The 18,906-nt window shown below is 38.3% G+C and overlaps 1 long non-coding RNA gene across 1 annotated transcript; it reads right to left on the bottom strand.

Moving 5' to 3' along the window:
• Positions 1-14,820: 14,820 nt before the first annotated feature.
• Positions 14,821-18,647, bottom strand: LOC115899265. Its single transcript, XR_004058982.1, has 4 exons — positions 18,492-18,647; positions 17,919-17,981; positions 17,216-17,253; positions 14,821-15,319 (listed from the first exon to the last, which is right to left on the bottom strand). It is a non-coding gene; the product is annotated as an uncharacterized LOC115899265 (long non-coding RNA).
• Between the last annotated feature and the right edge of the window lie 259 nt (positions 18,648-18,906).

Raw genomic sequence — 18,906 nt, 5'->3', positions numbered from 1 at the left:
GGGCTCAAGCAATCCTCCTGCCCTAGCCTCCTAAGTAGCAGGACTACAGGTGTGCACCACTCCGCCTGGCTAATTTTTTAATTTTTTTGTAGAGGCAGGGTCTCACTTTGTTGCCTAGGCTAGTCTCAAACTCCTGGGCTCAAGTGATCCTCCCAAAGTACTGGGATTACAGGCGTGAGCCACTGCATTTGGCTTTCTAATGTTTTAGAAAGAGTTATTGTTGCAAGGAAGTGCCAATGGACTGTGAGGTATGGATCACTTCTGTAATACTGACTCTGTATCTTCAATGCCTACCACAGTGCAGGCACATATAGGTACTCAATTAATACTAACGGAATAAATGAACAAATCTGAGCATTAAGGAGCACTGCAAAGAGCAAAGACCCTTGCCAACACATCCACTTTGGCATATTCTAAGATTTCGTGGCAGTATGACGTTGAGGAAAGGACTTCAGTCCCCATCATCAGTCTGTGCTTAGTCAGTCAATCCCAGCTCAGTCACACTTCAGCGGTGTGACCATGGATACATTAATTAATCTCTCTATGCTCTAATATTTAAAGTCAATAATAACAATGATAATGTTAGTAGTAACAATAGTATCTTTCCTAGGGGCTGTTGCCTCCAGAGGGTTCAATAAAATCATCTATGTAAAGGATTTATCATAGTGCCTGGAATATAGCAAGGCATCAGTAAGTTGCTGGCTATGGATGCTATTATTATTTGACCTTTTGCTGTAAGTTCTTAAAATACCTTCCAAAAGAGAAGAATGTTAGAAAAAGACTTTTATATATTTGCTCTTAAAAATGCATCAAAATAGTAATCTCAGAAAAAATCAGAAACTTGTTGGATTTCCCTACACTTACTTTACAGTTTAGAATTGGTTTTTATTTTGCATTATATATGGGAGATGGAGGACAGCATGATCTTCTCCTTACTTATGATCTTCTAAACTTTTTAGTTAATTGTCTGTGTATGTATGTATTGTGCATTTATTTATTTATTTATTTATTTATTTATTTATTTATTTATTTATTTTGAGACAGAGTCTTGCCCTGTTGCCCAGGCTGGAGAGCAGTGGTGGGATCTTGGCTCACTGCAACCTCCACCTTCCAGGTTCAAGTGATTCTTATGCCTCAGTCTCCTAAGTGGCTGGGATTACAGGCACACACCACAAGACCCAGCTAATTTTTGGTAATTTTAGTAGAGACAGGGCTTTACCATGTTGGCCAGGCTGGTCTTGAACTCCTTGCCTCAAGTGATTCACCCGCCTCGGCCTCCCAAAGTGTTGGGATTACAGGCGTGAGCCACTGCACCCAGCCTGATCTTCTAATGATTTATTTATTTACTTATTTATCTTATATATTTTTTTTGAGGTAGGGTCTCACTCTGTCACCGAGGCTGGAGGGCAGTGGCATGATCATGGCTCACTGCAGTCTGGATTTTCTGGGTTAAAGCAATCCTCCTGCCCTAGCCTCCCAAGTAGCAGGACTACAGGTGTGCACCACTCCGCCTGGCTAATTTTTTAATTTTTTTGTAGAGGCAGGGTCTCACTTTGTTGCCCAGGCTAGTCTCAAACTCCTGGGCTCAAGTGATCCTCCCAAAGTGCTGGGATTACAGGTGTGAGCCACTGCATTTGGCTTTCTAATGTTTTAAATAAGGTCTGCTTCTGAAATCTCCACTCATACAACCTAGGAGTGTACAACTTGGCAATACTGATCTACTTGTAACTTACAAATAGTGGGGCGTTGCTTTTGCCTATGTATGAAATGCCTTTTCCTACATTAGGAAATTTCTACTTCAGTATGAACTGGCTAATTGGTTCAAAAGTCTCCTCCTGAACAAAACCTTCTCTTACTTCTTCCATGCTACTCCTGAATTCCCATTTTTACTATGACACCATTTACATGCCCAGGCTGTTGTTCTAACCCCACTGCATTATATTTCCCATTAGACTCTGGGCTTCTTGAAGGCAGTTTTTCATCTTTTGTGTCTTGCACATTTGGACACTCAATAAATGTTTGTTAAGTTGATTTGAATTAGAAGAAAATCACCAGATCTCTTCAGAAAGACACAGATAATGACTGGTTTAGGTAATCTGTAATGCACTCAAAGAACACAGTACAAAGTTGAATCAGTTGGAAGCCAAATATTTATTATTTGCTACTCTTTCATTTTTAATTGAAATATAACACCCACACAGAAAAGTGCCTAAATTAGTGTATTGCTCAATGAATTATCCCCAAATGCATAACTGACCATTAACAAAGTCAAGAAATAGAACATTGCCAGAAGCCCCTCCCATGCACACTTAAGCATCCATTTTTGTAGAGTATTTTCCTTTACACCAGAAACCTTATCTGAGCCTTTCAAAGTTACTCCTCTAAGAAATGAATACTGGCCCACCCGGCTTTCATTATGGTCTATCATGGTAATTGGTTGTCAGCCACTGTCACTGACATGTATTTTCAAATTTTGTTATCTTTGTAAAGAAATATACACATTTGGCGCTCCACTTCTATGTCTTTATGACTCTTGTTTCCACGGGGCCCCACTTCTTCCTTTGTCTCCTTTTATTGTGTGTTCTTTACCCCCATATTCTTCCTCAATGAAACACTTTACCCACTTCCTGTTAACCATCTGACCTCGCTTCTCCTTATAACTCCTCCACTATTGAATGCTTTTGAAAAACTCCAAAAGGAATCGAATTTTTGATATGTACTTAAAATAAGATACAAAGGTGATTTCTTTATTCATTCAGACTGCAAAAAATAAGGGAAATTAAAATATGAAGATGGGTCAGTAACAGAGTAGAAAAGATGACAAATTTAGAGAAAATGATATACTTTTCTGGGTGACAGGCAGAAAAATATAAATAAACTGAAACCATTGGCAACCTCAAAAGGGTTAATTTTAAGAGTTGTACTCAGGAGATGTATGTCACAGTGATGGAAACAACGCTGCTGCAGAAAGCTTCAAAGGTACAAGTAACTGAAAATGCTATTAGTCAGTTTAGAAGGAAGAATATTAATAATCACAAGAACTGACTACTTCTCTGGAAATGTCTCATTTCTTTCTATGTCACTGTAAGTTAGCTTTCTCTTTTTTATTATTCTTAACGGTTCTTTCCATTTCTTGTCAGTGTCATGTCATTTGAAGAACTGATATTTGCTGAGATTTGTGAGTATAAGCCATTGCATGCAGGGAGTAAAAGTCTTCTCTTAAATCTTAATGAGGGCTGGGCACAGTGGTTCATACATATAATGCCAGCATTTTGGGAGGTACAGTGCTCCCAAAGCACTTAGCAGGAGGATCACTAGAGTCCAGGAATTTGAGGGCAGCCTGGGCAACATAGGGAGAACCTGTCTGTACCAAAATAATAAAAAACACCAGCTGGGTGTGGTGATGCACCTGTGGCCCTAGCTACTCAGGAGGCTGAGGCAGGTGATGCACCTGTGGTCCTAGCTACTCAGGAGGCTGAGGCAGGTGATGCACCTGTGGTCCTAGCTACTCAGGGAGGATCAATTGACCCCAGGAGGTCAAGGTTGCAGTGAGCCCTAATCTTGCCACAGCACTCCAGTCTGGGGGAACAGAGTGAGGCCATCTTAAAAAAAAAAAAAAAACTAAAGAAAAAAAATCTTACTCCAGGAGTGGTGGCTCACACCTGCATTCCCAGTACTTTGGGAGGCTGAGGTGGGCGGATCACAAGGTCAGGAGATGGAGACCATCCTGGCTAACACAGAGAAACCCCCATCTCTACTAAAAATACAAAAAATTAGCTGGGCATGGTGGCACACGCCTGTAGTCCCAGCCACTTGGGAGGCTGAAGCAGGAGAATCACTCGAACCTGAGAAGCGGAGGTTGCAGTGAGCCAAGATCGCACCACCGCACTCCAGCCTGGCAACAGAGGAAGACTCCGTCACAAACAAACAAACAAACAAATCTTAATGTGTGTTGCCTCTAATTATATTTTGAAATTCAAAAAATAACTCCTGGTATATATGCTTCAGCTATCATATATAACGGCAATGCCCAACCTTTTTGGCACCAGGGACTGGTTTTGTAGAAGACAATTTTTCCACAGACTGGGTTGGGAGGATGGTTTCAGGATGAAACTGTTCTACCTCAGATGATCAGGCATTAGATTCTCATAAGGAGTGCACAAACTAGATCCCCTGCATGCGCAGTTCACAAAAGGATTCCTACTCCTATGAAAATCTAATGTCGCCCCGATCTGGCAGGAGGCAGAGCTCAGGCAATAATGCTCGCTCTCCCACCACTCACCTCCTGCTGTGCTGCGTGGTTCCTAACAAACACTGACTGGTACCTGTCTGTGGCCTGGGGGTTGGAGACCCCTGCTCTAGACTGTATTATAAAAAGCCATTAAAACCAGATGACAGAGAGAGGAGATCTTTTCAGAAAGATTAAATTTTCCCATTTCTGTTTTAATATTTAGGGAAAAGATTTAAATCAGAAAAACCCTATGCACAAATAACCAGTGTTATTAAGCCTAAGCTATATCATTAAAAAGTCTATAATACTATGCAGCCATAAAAAGGAACAAGATCATGTCCTTTGCACGGACACGGATGGAGCTGAAAACTGTTATTCTCAGCAAACTAATGCAGGAACAGAAAACCAAACATTGCATGTTCTCACTTATAAGTGGGAGCTGAAGGATGGGAACACACGGGTATATGGTGCGGGGGAACAATACACACAGGGGCCTGTGTGGGGGTAAAGGTTGTGGGAGAGCATCAAGAATAGCTAATGGGTGCTGGACTTAATACCTAGGGGATGGGATGATCTGTGCAGCAAACAACCATGACACACATTTACCTATGTAAAAAACCTGCATATCCTGCACATGTACCCTGGGACATAAAAAAAAAGTTGATGAAAAAAATAAAAGAAAGTCTATAATGCTTCTGTGGTATATGGTTAAGGAAGGCAAGTAAGACTCACATTACAAGAATTGAATGGGAAGAATACAACATAAACTCCCATTTATCAAATGAGCATCTACATAGTATATGTCTAGAACTATGGTACAAGCCTTAAGACTGGGCGTGGTGGCTCATGCTTGTAATCCTAGCACTTTGGGAGGCCGAGGCAGGCAGATCACCTGAGGTCAGGAGTTCGAGACCACCTTGGCCAACATGGCGAAAACCCATCTCTACCAAAAATACAAAAATTAGCCGAGTGTGGTGGCGCATGCCTGTAGTCCCAGGTACTCAGGAGGCTGAGGCAGGAGAATCACTTGAACCCAGGAGGTGGAGGCTGCAGAAAGCTGAGATCGTGCTACTGCACTCCAGCCTGGGTGACAAAGCAAGACTCTGTCTCCAAAAAAAAAAAAAAAAGAGAGAACTACGGTACTTTAGGAATACAAAAGAACTGTAATATATGTTTCCTGTCCCAAGAAACAAACACTGATGTAAAAATTGTGTCTTCCCAAGTAACTATAGATAATAAAACCTTTAATTACATAGTATAGGCAATAAATGCAAGTGTGGAACACTATGTTAAATAGTCAGGTTATTTATTTTTGAAAATAATTTTGAAAATTGAAGTGGAAATTCTTTTTCTCAAATGCTTCCAGAATTATCCTCCCAGCAAGGGAAGTTTTATAAAATAAAACTGCTATTACTATAAAATTCCATAGAAATTAAGCTAAAGAAACAGCAAACAAAACTGAAATACAAAGTTCTACACTGAATTCTGATTTAAAAAAAAAAAACAAACAAACAATAAATGAGCAAGCTCTGTTTCATGGTATGACTAAAATGGAATAGCATTAGGAAAACTGCCTCAGGAAGTCAGGACACAATATAAATCAGTAAGACTTTCCATACCTTTCTAGTTGCAGGAAATCTTAAAATATTACTCCATTCTGCCTGTGTGCAGAGAAGACAAGTTTCTAAAGCATTCAAAATATTTTATAAGGTAGACGTTATATGCTTCATTAAAGTAACAACTTGTGTGTTAACCTTATTTTTAAATGTCATTTCAAAGAAAGAAGTCTTATCAAAATTGAATGAAAGAAGAAAACTACAAGAAAATTACCTAGAGGAAAGGGAATAAAAGAAAAGATCTTTTCTGGATGTTGAGTATTAAAAGTTTCCATGTTCGTTGAAATGAAAATTACAAAATCAGAACTGCATAGTAGATTTTGCAAGCATGTAGCCAGAAGTATGAGGGCTGGTGGACTTTAGGGGTCTACGACTAGGAGACAGACTGGAAAACCAGAGACAGCGTTGCAAACATAAGCTACCTTTGCCAAATAAATTCTGGAACTTACTTCTTGAACTGAGAAGTTCAGAGATGTTTTGGGATAGGAGGCCAGACAGTTTGGAATGACTTACTTGATCTTACTAAAAAAAAAAAAAAAAAAAAAAAAAAAAAAAAAAAAAAAAAAAAAAAAAAAAAACAATATCTTTGATTACTCCTCTAGAAGTTAGTCTTATTTCCTACTTTGATTATTAAGGTTTTCCCTTTGCATATTATTGTATACTTGAACATTCATAATAATTCTTATTTTTTTCATAAAAATATATTTATCTGCACTTGTGTATGTGTGCACATGTGTGTTGTTTGTGCATGTATGTCTGTATGTTTTTATAAATATCCCCTAAATAGATTGTGGTAGCTTGTTTCTTGTTTTCAGGTTGGCTACCATCAATTTCTCTCCTCCCTGTATCTATCTATTGCTCTACTCCCTTGAATCTGGGCTCATTTGTGACAGATTTGCCAAATAGAATATAGTGGAAGTGACGCTATATGACTTCCAGCACTTCCCACACTTTGAAGCTTCTACCTGGGTCTCCTGGAAGTCTTGCTCTTGAAATGCCACGCTGTTTTGCAACCCAAGCCACACTATGGCTGTGTGGATAGACAAAAGAGAGAGAAAATCCCTGTCCAGCCCATAGGTATTCTAGCTATGCTAGCCTAGGAGCCAGGCAAGTGAGTAAAGAAGCTTTCAGGTAATTCCAGCCTCATCTGTCATATTTCTACAACCATTTGAAGGACACAAAGCTGAGTAGTGCTCAACTTCGTCAATCCCCAGAAAAATGAAACATAACAACAAATGACTGTCTTAAGTTACTAAGTTTTGGTGTGGTGCGTTACACACAGCAATAAATAACTGGAACATACAATAGACATCTGAAGAAAAACCTAACGTTTCTTACTTAAGTCATAATACTATAAAATTCATCACCACTCTGTCATTCCAGAAATGTAACTAAATTCTTATATCTATCATATATTTAGCTGAACAATATCACTTCACTCCACTTATTTCATTGGTCACAAAAATACATCTTTATATTTTGTTGAAATTTTTAAGGGCTATAAAATGATACAACAGAAGTAATACACGTATGTAACACAGAAGTTTATACTAATGAAAAATGGTTATACATTCTTTTAAAAATGACTTCATTTTATTTTATTTAATTCATTAATTAATTTGTTTATTTTGAGATGGAGTCTGTCACCCAGCCTGTCACCCAGGCTGGAGTGCGGTGGCATGATCTCGGCTCACTGCAACCTCCGCCTCCTGGGTTCAAGTGATTCTCTGCCTCAGCCTCCCAAGTAGCTGGGATTACAGGCGCCTGCCACCACACTCGGCTATACAGAGTAGTTTCCCTGCCCTAAAAATTTGATGTGCTCGGCCTGTTCATCCTTTTTTCCCTGCAACCCCTGGCAGTCGTTGATCTTTTCATTGTCTCTATGACTTGCCTTTTCCAGAATGTCATGTAGTTGGAATTATACAGTAGTGCAGGCTTTTCAAACTGGCTTCTTTTACTTAGTGGCATGGGTTTGAGGTTCCTCCATGTTTCATTGCTTGAATATTCATTTTGAAAAAATATTGTCACATTTTCTTATCCTTCACTCATCCCTTAATCCTTTTAAATTTCGTTTCTGTCCTCATCCTTCTATGGAACCCTGTGCTCTTAAAGGTCACCAGACTTCCTACTCATAAAATCTAGAGCCCTTCCTGCGGCATTGAATATCGCTGCCCACTACTTCCCTAAATCCTTGTTTTTGTGAAATCGTTCGTTTGCTTCTGCTTAGCTCTCTCTGCTCATTCCTTCCTTCCTGCACTCTTTAAGTATAAGTATTTCCCAACTTAAGGAAATATAAATATTTCCTTGGCCTTCTCTCTGCTACCTACTACCATCTTGGCATCTCTTTCTCTCACGCCCACATTATCCTCTATCTGAAATATCTAATAATTATGATAGTCTCTCTTGCTTCTTATATTCAACCACTTACCCAAATGCATCAATTCTCCCTGCATTACATTTTAAAACTGTCCCTTCTTTCCATTTCTTTCCTAGTTGGGAAACTCAATAATTCTTGTTTAGATAATGTCAATGGAGTCCTAGCCAATATATTTCTGCTTTAAGCCTCCTTTCTTCAAGTCCATTTTATTCAGTCCTGCCAGATTAATTTTCCTGAACTGTTTTGCTGATTAATGCCTACTTTTATGTTATTTGAAGTATAAATGTATATTTATCATATTAATAGTATAAGGATGCAACAATTGACATTATAATGATGATGAGAAAGCTGTTTATGTATTAATTTATACATAAAACAATTAATAACTTGCAAATAGATAAAAATAGTGAAATACAGTTGACCCATGAATCCTTTGAATAACATGGGTGTTAGGTGTGCGACTTCCACATGGTCAATCACCCCCCAAAATTAACTACTAGTACCCTACTGTTGACCAGAAGCCTTATCAATGACATAAACTGTCAATTAACACATATTTTGTATATTACTTGTATTATATACTGTATTCTTACAATAAAGTAAGCTAGAGAAAGTAAAATGTTATTATGAAAATCATAAGAGAAAATATATTTACTATTCATTAAATGGAAGTGGATAATAATAAACGTCTTCATTCTCATTGTCTTCATGTTGAGTAGATTGAAGAGGAAGAGGAAGAGAAGGGGTTGGTTTTACTGACTCGAGTATTTCATGGCAGTAAATGATAAAATAGACTAGTAGCTACATATATTTATGCATTTATGCACTCATGTCATATCCGACTTTTTCTATTTCTATTTCTATGGGTTTTTTTTTTCCTTTTTTCTTTTTATTTTTTTTGGAGACAGGGTCTCACTCTGTCACCCAGGCTAGAGTACAGTGTTTGCTATCAAGGCTCACTGCAGCCTCAACCTTCCACGCTCAAGTGATCCTCCCATTCCTGAGTAGCTGGGACTTCAGGAGTGCCACCACAACTTACTAACTTTTTACTTTTTTTGTTGTTGTTGTTGTTGTTGTAGTAATGGGATACCACTATGTTGCTCAGGCTGGTCTCAAACTCCTGGGCTCTAGTGATCCTTCTGCTTCAGCCTCCCAAAGTGCTGGGATTACAAGAGTGAACCACCATGCCTGGCCCTAACTTTAAAATTTATTTATTTATTTTGAGATGGAGTCTGGCTCTGTCACCCAGGCTGGAGTGCAGTGGTGCAATCTTGGCTTACTACAACCTCCGCCTCCCGAGTTCAAGTGATTCTCGTGCCTCAGCCTCCCAAGTAGCTGGGACTACAGGCTCCCACCACCACGCCCGGCTAAGTTTTGTATTTTTAGTAGAGACGAGGTTTCACCATGTTGTCCAGGCTGGTCTCGAACTCCCGAGCTCAAGTGATCTGCCCACCTTGAACTCCCAAAGTGCTGGGATTACAGGCCTGAGCCACCGCACTTGGCCAAAAAGTTTTTTAAAAAGTATTTCTATGCTATACGGTTTGTCTGCAAGATTTTTCAAATTGTCGCAAATCTCCAAAATTTTTTCAATATATTTACTAAAAAAAATTCACGTATAAATGGACCCATGCAGTTCAAATCCATGTTTTTTAAGGGCGAACTGCAAACGGACATCAGATGAGAATTCATCAAATGAAATAGAATGGTATCCTATTCAATAGATTGAATGTTAGAAGGAAGAAAGTTAGATGGCTCAAAGAGAAATTTCTTCCTTTATGACCCAAGAAATATTTACAAAATTTAGAATGATAATACAAGGCAGAATAATAGATGTTAGGGTATATCATAATTCTAATATTTGATAATAGTACTTGTGTACTGACATTTATAACGTCAATAAAATTTTTATGTTTTTCAATTTAGGTCATGAGTGTTTTATGAAAAAGATTCTGTTTGGCAATTATTGATATCATGAGTGGATGTTTCATAAAGCAGAAGTTTACTTCCTCAAAATGTCCTCAAAATGTAGAAAAAAATACGAACTTGTGTACAATATACATAATTTTTATATGTGCAAACCCACATAAAAGCATGTATAAAGAAAAGGTGAAAGAATTTGGAGAAGCATCAAATATTCAGAATACATTTACAAGTTTTCCTACGAACATTTACAAGTTCGTATATAAGTTGCTATCTCATTCTTGCTCTATCTGCCCTACATTCTTATTTCTGATTTTTTAGTGGTATAATATGTATATAAGTAAATATATACATACATAGATATTGATTCGTATTTTTTTCCCCAATGGGGAGCCCTTAAGTGTTTTCAGGCACGGGAGTAAAATAACATTATTTTCATCATTTTCACTCATAAGATTTTAATAGATTTTAAAGAAAGTCGTTTTTCTTGGCCTTGGAGTTATCTGGCATTCATAATACTAGTCTTATCTAGGTAAGAAAATACTAATCTAAAACCCAGGAAACATGATATTATTCTTGGTTCTGTCATTGATTTTTCAGTCTAACCAAATGTTTTTATTTTCAGTTTAAAAATAAATTTTGGAAAAGCACCTATTAGCCCTAACTCTTGTTTTCTCAAAGTTTTAACATTTAAAAAATAAGAACAGAGGCCAGGCGCAGTGGCTTATATCTGTAATCCCAACACTTAGAGAGGCCGAGGTGGGTGGTTCCCTTGAGCCTAGTTCAAGACCAGCCTGGCCAACATGGCAAAACCCCATCTCTACAAAAAAATACAAAAATTAGCCCAGTGTGGTGGTGCGTGCCTGTAGTCCCAGCTACTCAGGAGGCTGAGGCAGGACGATTGTTGGAGCCTGAGAGTTTGAGGCTGCGGTGAGCTGTGATCATGCCACTGCTCTCCAGCCTGGGTAACAGAGTGAGACTCTGTCTCAAAAAACAAATAAATAAATAAGAACAACAGAGGAAGACTAATAAATTCAAATATATTAAATTGATGGAAAATACTCATTTGCTTATTCCAAATATTTGATATTTGTTGAGATATACTAGATACCAGGCAGACAGGAGGAATCAAGACTGCCTCCATAAAGCTCCCCATCTAGTGGGGCCTATCAGCTAGCAAACCTCATGTCTGTTCAAGCCAAGTTTTGCTGCAAAATAAATTTTGGCACCAATCATAAAACAAACTTCTGGTTTTCAGAGCTATATGGATTTGTGATTGCAGATAAGAGACAGTAGACTTGTATTATGGTGTTACACATACATATTCTAGGATAGATATAAGAAAAGAATACTACGTATGTGAATACGTAGATACAGTGCCAAACCAGACTGGTGAAGAGTAGGAGGGTTGGCGGAGAGACAATAGAAATTGGCTCATAGATGTCAATTAAATAAAAAGGTTATACTGTATTATTATTCCAGGGAGCTGTGAGTGATATTCAGGAAGAAATTATTCCCTGATGGGGAAATTTGAGAATACTTTTGAGCTTTCTTACTTTATTGTTGTGTTACAGATGATCAGAAACTTATCGTTACAAAATTAACAATGAAAACTTTATTTGCCTATTCAATTCTCCCACTGACAGACTTTTAAAACTTGCAAATAGCACATTAAACTGCAGTGTCTTCATTTATTTCTTGCATATCTATGCTATAGGTCAAGACTTTTATACTTTCTTATACTGTTCTATTGGTCTCTCTGGCCACAGCCATACTCTACCCTATCCCACCACACAGAGGGATAGGGTGGTTATTTTACTCCCATGCCTGAAAACCTTAAAAATCTACCCACTGGAAAATAAATTATATATCTATTTTTATCAATCGGTCATCAATCAATCTATCTACCTATTTACATACTAAAAGATAGGAAATAAAAACATAAGGAACATATACCAGGAATGAGACAGCAACTCACACACAAATTCAGGGAGGGGGCACATGCACAAGGAGACCTTATGAGGATTGAGGGGCAAACAGGACAAACGCTAAAGCTCAAGAAAGGTTGCATGGAACATTAGCCAGGTCAGTCAGTAGCTTACGCTGAAGATGTCCCTTGGAATTGAAGAATGTGGAAAGCAGATCTAGAACTAGAATCCCTTTATCATGGGCCTCGAAAATCTTACATATTAACAGCCACTTCTAAAGTTTGTTTTTAGTATTTGTATGATTTCTTTCTCCTTATCTAATCTGAATAAATCATTTGCACTATTTTTCAAGGTAGGCCTCACTAAACAAATGTAAATTCAGTACCTGTTCAAGTTATACATTAATCAATCAGAAGGGTTCACTGGGAATCTATTTGATAAGTGACCAGCATATAGGAGAAATATTGAGGTATTCGTTAGAAAATGAATCAAGGGAATTTGAACAAGTAAGATTTTACTAGGTAGTTATCATTATATTGAACATGAAAAATACGTTCAGGCTGGGCGCAATGGCTCACACCTGTAATCCCAGCCCTTTGGGAGACTGAGGTGGGCGGGTCACTTGAGGTCAGGAGTTCGAGACCAGACTGGCTAGCATGGCGAAACCTCATCTCTACTAAAAATACAAAAAAAAAAAAAAAAAAAATTATCCAGGTGAGGTGGCACAGGACTGTAGTCCCAGCTACTTGGGAGGCTGAGGCATGAGAATCGCTTGAACCTGGGCAGCAGAGGTTGCAGTGAGCCAAGATCACACCATTGCACTCCAGCCTGGGCAACACAGCAAGACCCTGTCTCAATAAAAAATAAAAATAAAAATAAATTTCCAAAAATCCCAGAAACTTATAAAATAGTTCACTTGCTATACCTCTAAAATATTTAAAAAGTTTTATAGCATTACTCAGTTTTCATACTACAATTTGGTAAAACAAAGCATCAGATATTCATTTCTCCTAGCTGAGAAAAGAGCACTAAAAATCAAAACTCCAAAAGTGATCATTTGAATGATATTATGACTATGCAAACCAGAGGAGCTTGGCTAAAGATGAAAAATGCAAAGTCTGTTTTGTTTCTTGTTCTTTAATTCAAACTCTAATATGAGTGCAAGGATATAAAGAAGGCATCGAATGTGCCTTTCTCATTTCCTTCTCATGCACCCTAAAAGATGATGGAACTTAATTCTGCTAGAGCTTCTCCATTGCATCCTGTCTCTAGAGAAGATTTTGGCTTAATTGGATATTTATTTCGGTGACAATTTTTTGAAAATCTGCTCATACAGAACTTAATTTTCCTGAGGCAAGGTTTATATAAAACATTGATTTTGGGTACATGGAAGGTATGTAGAAATTAACTTCTTTCATTGTTCAAGCATGAGACTGCACTCCCTAAGATAATCTATATTTGAACACTTTACAGCTCTGGAGGGTAGATTTTAAATATTAGAAAAATGAGGCTCAGAGAGGTGAAATGACTTGTCTACATAACCTTGTTCATAGGAGGCTCAGTCAAAACTAGTTTCTAGATTCCTAATTCTCTGCATCATATGCTTTTATATTATAGTACCACATAAGGTAGTAAATGCCACTCATTCATGTATTCATTTGAACAAACATTTACTGGGTGTCTACCCAAAGCCAAGCTCAGGCCCAGGGGATAGAGAAGTGAACAAATGAAACAACAATCCCTTCCCTTATGGACTACATTTGAGTGGGGAAAACAGAAGATCAACAAGAAAGGCAAGCAAATAAAAGTCAGATGGTGGTAATTACTATGAAGAAAAGTGAAGCAGGAAGGAAGACAAGGCTTTAGATAAGGGGAGACTCTAAGTTTAAATAGGCTGGTCAGAAAACCCTCATTGAGAAAGTGGTATCTGAACTAAAATTTGAAGGAGATGAGCAGGTGGATATATGCGTATCCTTGAGGAGAGTATTCTGGGAAGGGAAACAAGAGCAAAAGCCCAAACATGAGAGTGTGTCTAGCACATTCATGGGAAAGCAAGAAGAGCAGTGCGACTGGGCAGAATGAGCAAGGAGGAAAACACTAGAAGGTGAGGCCAGATTGTGCAGGGCTCATTTGGTTATACCCTAAGTGAGGTAGGAAGCCATTTGCAGGTTTTGAGCAGAAGTGCAGCAGGATCTCCTTGACTGGCTGCCATTTGAGAATAGTCTGGAAGTACAATGGTGAAAGCAATAAGACTGGTTAGGAGTTTCTAAGGATGATCAAGATGAAATGTAGGGGGACAAACTGACAGAGGAGAAGGGGTTGATTAGTGGTTAAATCCTGGATAGATTTTGAAGGTTGAGTCAACAAGATTTCTTGATAGTTTGGATATGGGTGTGAGAAAAGAGGAAAGAGTCAAGGATAACTCCAAAGTGTCTTTTTAAAAACAAAACAAAAACAAAAAAACCTTCATATATATTTATTTATATGAAGTTTCTGTTGATGAAACACATGAAAATAGTTGAATAGATGTAGATATGCTTTGGAGAATATGAATTAAAATATAGATTACATGTATGAAGAAGCCACTTTCCGGGAAGGAGGGCCTATCTTGAAAGATATGCAACAGTTTAGTCAGGGTGAGATAAACTACTATAACAGAACAAAATCTATAATGTTCAAACATAATAGAAGTTTATTTCTTGGTCATCTATAGACCAGGCTGGGTGTTCCAGGTAAGTAGGCTTCTCTTTTCCACATTGTGACTCAGGTCTGAGGCATTTTGCATATTGTGGCTACCTCAAAACCCATGGCCTAATTGTCATCTGTATCCCACCAGCGCAAACGGAAAGAGAACAAGGGATGGCTGTCCTGCTTCTTCAAAGTCTCCACTTTAAGGTGGTACACTTTGTTTCTATTCACACTTAATTGATGAAAACTGGTCATATGTCCACACTTAGCTGTAGATGCAAGATGTGGGGCTGAGAAATTGTATTCCTGGTTGGTAACTGCATTGCAGCTACAATTCAATTACTGTGGAACATAGGAAGCACAGCGTAAGAACAACTCCTATGTCTGCCACAGGCAGCCATTCTCCAGAGCAGGTAAACAGGTTCCACCATTTTAGAGAGATGCAGCATGCATATTAAGGCGCTTCATGTGTTTCTGGGGTCTTGTGTACCTTCTCCTCTGATTCTTTCCTTGGGGTGGGCTGTCCATATGTGTAACTCCAAAGTTTTTAGCTGAGCAACTAAATGATAGAGAAACAGATTTTTAGGAAGATCAAGGTGTTTAGTTTTTCACATGCGAAGTTTGAGAAACCACCTAAGACATTCAAGTAGAAATTGAACAGGCAGTTGGACAAAGAAGCCTGGAAGTCATGGGGGAGATGTGAACTGGAAATATATATTTGAGAAGTCAGTAGCATCTACATGATAGCAAATCTTCAAGATTAGATGAGGTCACCAGGGGAGGGGTTATGGGTAGAGAAGAGGCCAGAGGATGGAGCACTGGAGCCCTCCAATGTTTAGAGATTAGGAAAACAAAAAAAGGCAGGCAGTGGAATGCAAGATTAACTTTTCCAAAGGCTGCTGAACGCTGAACTCTGATGAAGACTGAGAACTGGCCACTGCATTTAGCAGTGTAAATGTCATTGGTGACCTTGTCAAGTGTAGTATCAGTGGAATAGCGGATTGCCTGACTGGAGTGGGCTTAGCAATGAATGGTGGGGAGTGGAGTGGGGGATGGCATAGTCAATAGTCAGTTTTTATGCATTTGCCATGAAATTTTGTATGTAGTTATTATAATCATACACAAAAAATTTTAGTAATTATATAAACCATATAAAACTGTAGGCCCTTTACTATACATACACTTAATTCATTTTGAAAAAAAATCATTCCAACAAGAGTTATCTTAGAAATGAGGAAACCGATGGTTAAAGAAGTGAAGTAGGCCGGGCGCGGTGGCTCAAGCCTGTAATCCCAGCACTTTGGGAGGCCGGGACGGGCGGATCACGAGGTCAGGAGATCGAGACCATCCTGGCTAACACGGTGAAACCCCGTCTCTACCAAAAAAATACAAAAATCTAGCCGGGCGAGGTGGCGGGCGCCTGTAGTCCCAACTACTCCGGAGGTTGAGGCAGGAGAATGGCGGGAACCCGGCAGGCGGAGCTTGCAGTGAGCTGAGATCCAGCCATTGCACTCCAGCCCCGGCAATAGAGCGAGACTCCGTCTCAAAAAAAAAAAAAAAAAAAAAAAAAGGAGTGAAGTAACTTGCCCATGTTCCCATGTGTGGTAAAGGGTGGAGCTGGAATTTGAATTCAAGTCTCTTTGACTCCTAGCCTTCACCCTTGACCACTGTGCTACTTTTCCTTTAAATATTACAACAAATAGCCACCCACATGTGATTGATTCTTTCCTGAGGTTAAATACTACTAAATTGGAAGAAATAATGCAGAAAGGCTAACAAAGATCCACCCTCCTTATTGGTCAAGTTATTCTTAGTCTCTGGCAGGCATAAAGAGCAGAACTAAACAGCATTGTTCATCATTTCAACTGTCAGCCAACTCACAGCAGGTCACTGTCCATGAAGCCCTTTTCAATATAAAGTGGTTTGATGTGCCAATTTTATCAATGTTGCTAAACTCAAATAACAACTTCTGTTGGAAAGAAATTCAGCTCCATAACCATTAATAAAATAGGAAAACCTAGGTCTGCCTACAAGTCCAGTAAACCAAGCAGAAGGAAAGCGAGTGGATCTTTTTTCTGACCTGGTCTTCTATTTGCATGAAAAGTCATCCTACTTACCCTTCAGCAGAGAAGGGGTTGTATTAAACTGGGCAGGACAAATCTCATAATAGCCTGTAGGCTCACTCCCCTTTCACACAGTCCTTTTAATTTTGACTGGTATTTTAATTTACCCTCAGACTCAGCTACTGAATTCTCCAACACCCTGGCTTGAGTTCAGTGGATAAGACAAATGTAACATCCCTTAGCATCGTGACGGAACTTCACATGGTCATATGGCCATCAGGATAAACACACGAGTAACAGAAGGCTCTGTTCTGAAAGCATGAGTCGTATAATTCCATTACAGCTTGGTCTAATACTTATGAAAGAAAAGTACTAAACTATTAAAAACTTACATTAAGAATTGCTGAAGAAAATCACAACTGCTGGTTTCCTATTTTGTGTGTGACATGATGAAAAAAAAAAAACAACACTGTAGTTTAATATGATAATCACGTATTAAGACAAGAAAACCAGAAAAGCTAATGTAATAGTTTTGTAATCTTACAAATTAGGTAATGTATGTAAAATCGTTTTAAGAGTTCCAAAGGATTTACAAACATGAGCTAGTGTTACCAGGTATACAAATTCAAAGGATATCAAAGCTATATAACAGGATCTATTGACCACACGCTTAATTATAGTTTTATGGAAATAAAAACTTACAGTAAAAACAGTTACACTTGTACAACATTTCTCATTCTTTTTTAAAAAGTTGTACATGTACAAGAAAAAAATTCAAATACTGCAATAGTATAAGTTGTGCAAAGTATTCTTGACACATATATCCTCAACTCTTATCCTCAGAGGCAACCAGGCTTCCTAGTTTTTAATGTATTCATATGTTTTATGAATTTTATGTCAATGTATCTGTTCACATTTTTGTTTTTTTTTTTTTTGAGACAGACTCTCGTGCTGTTGCCCAAGCTGGAGTCCAATGGCTCAGTCTTGGCTCACTGCAATCTCCACCTCCTGGGTTCAAGTGATTATCCTGCCTTAGCCTTCCGATCTGTTCACATTTTTACCTATATCTTTGAAATAAAAATAATTGAGTCTCACCTGATAGTTTTCCTTTATACTTTCACATTCTGTGGATTTTTGATATAGTAATTACACTTGATTCTGAAAAATAAATAGCATTTTTTCTCTAAAGTTATTCAAACAATAAATATATGTTATGTTTTCATCTTTAACAATTCACCTGTACAATTTACCAAGGCAATACCTCTGACATTACTAGATATCAGAACTTTAAGTCGATATTCAGTCAAACAAATCCTTAAATGTTTGCTGTTCAATGTTCTTCTAATCAAAACACAGTGAGAAACTGGTACCGATTAACACTGGGCCTTTGATAGATCCTGATTTCCTAGTTTCTTCTAACAGAAGTTGTGTTAGGTGAACCTTGCCTTTGATTCCAAAGTCTTTCTTCTTTAGGTAGTCCCTAAATATTTTAAGAATCCAGAGAACATTTCAATACAAAACTGCCATACACAAGCTGGGGAAGGAGAAGAATGAAGTCCCTTTACCCTTTAAATATGAAGTTTCAACATGAGGCACAGAAATACATTGCATTATAGTTTTACCTTTCATTTCTTCACTGTGTGCCATTAATATGACACTCCAACTTACCTGGATGCTTAGCACATGCAGATCTGGGCAAGATTTTTACCACATTTCTTTGCCAGGTGGAAAACCTTTGAATGATTCAGGCTGTTTCTTCTGGCTAACAGGCATTATCAGCAGCCCTCGAAAACAGTGTTTCTCCTTTCACAATAATCTGGTTGCTTTTGAAGTCTTTGGAAACAAAATTCAATTTGTTCGAGTTAGAGAAGGGAGAGGCATCCTGAAAAATAAACTTTTGCCATATTTGTAAGTCATCAATTTTATAATTTAATATGAGAAAAGGCAAAATGCAACCATTATGATTGGTTAAAATAACAGATTACATTTAAGCATAACTGAGGTACTTCAGGAAAATGTGCACAGAGCCCTCTGACATAGGACTTCCTTTCAGTCCAGTGTCCCCACCATCCCCCCTTCCTAA

The sequence above is a fragment of the Rhinopithecus roxellana genome, chromosome 8, assembly GCF_007565055.1.
Source record: "Rhinopithecus roxellana isolate Shanxi Qingling chromosome 8, ASM756505v1, whole genome shotgun sequence".
Taxonomy (NCBI): domain Eukaryota; kingdom Metazoa; phylum Chordata; class Mammalia; order Primates; family Cercopithecidae; genus Rhinopithecus; species Rhinopithecus roxellana.
This window is presented reverse-complemented; position numbering and strand designations above follow the sequence as displayed.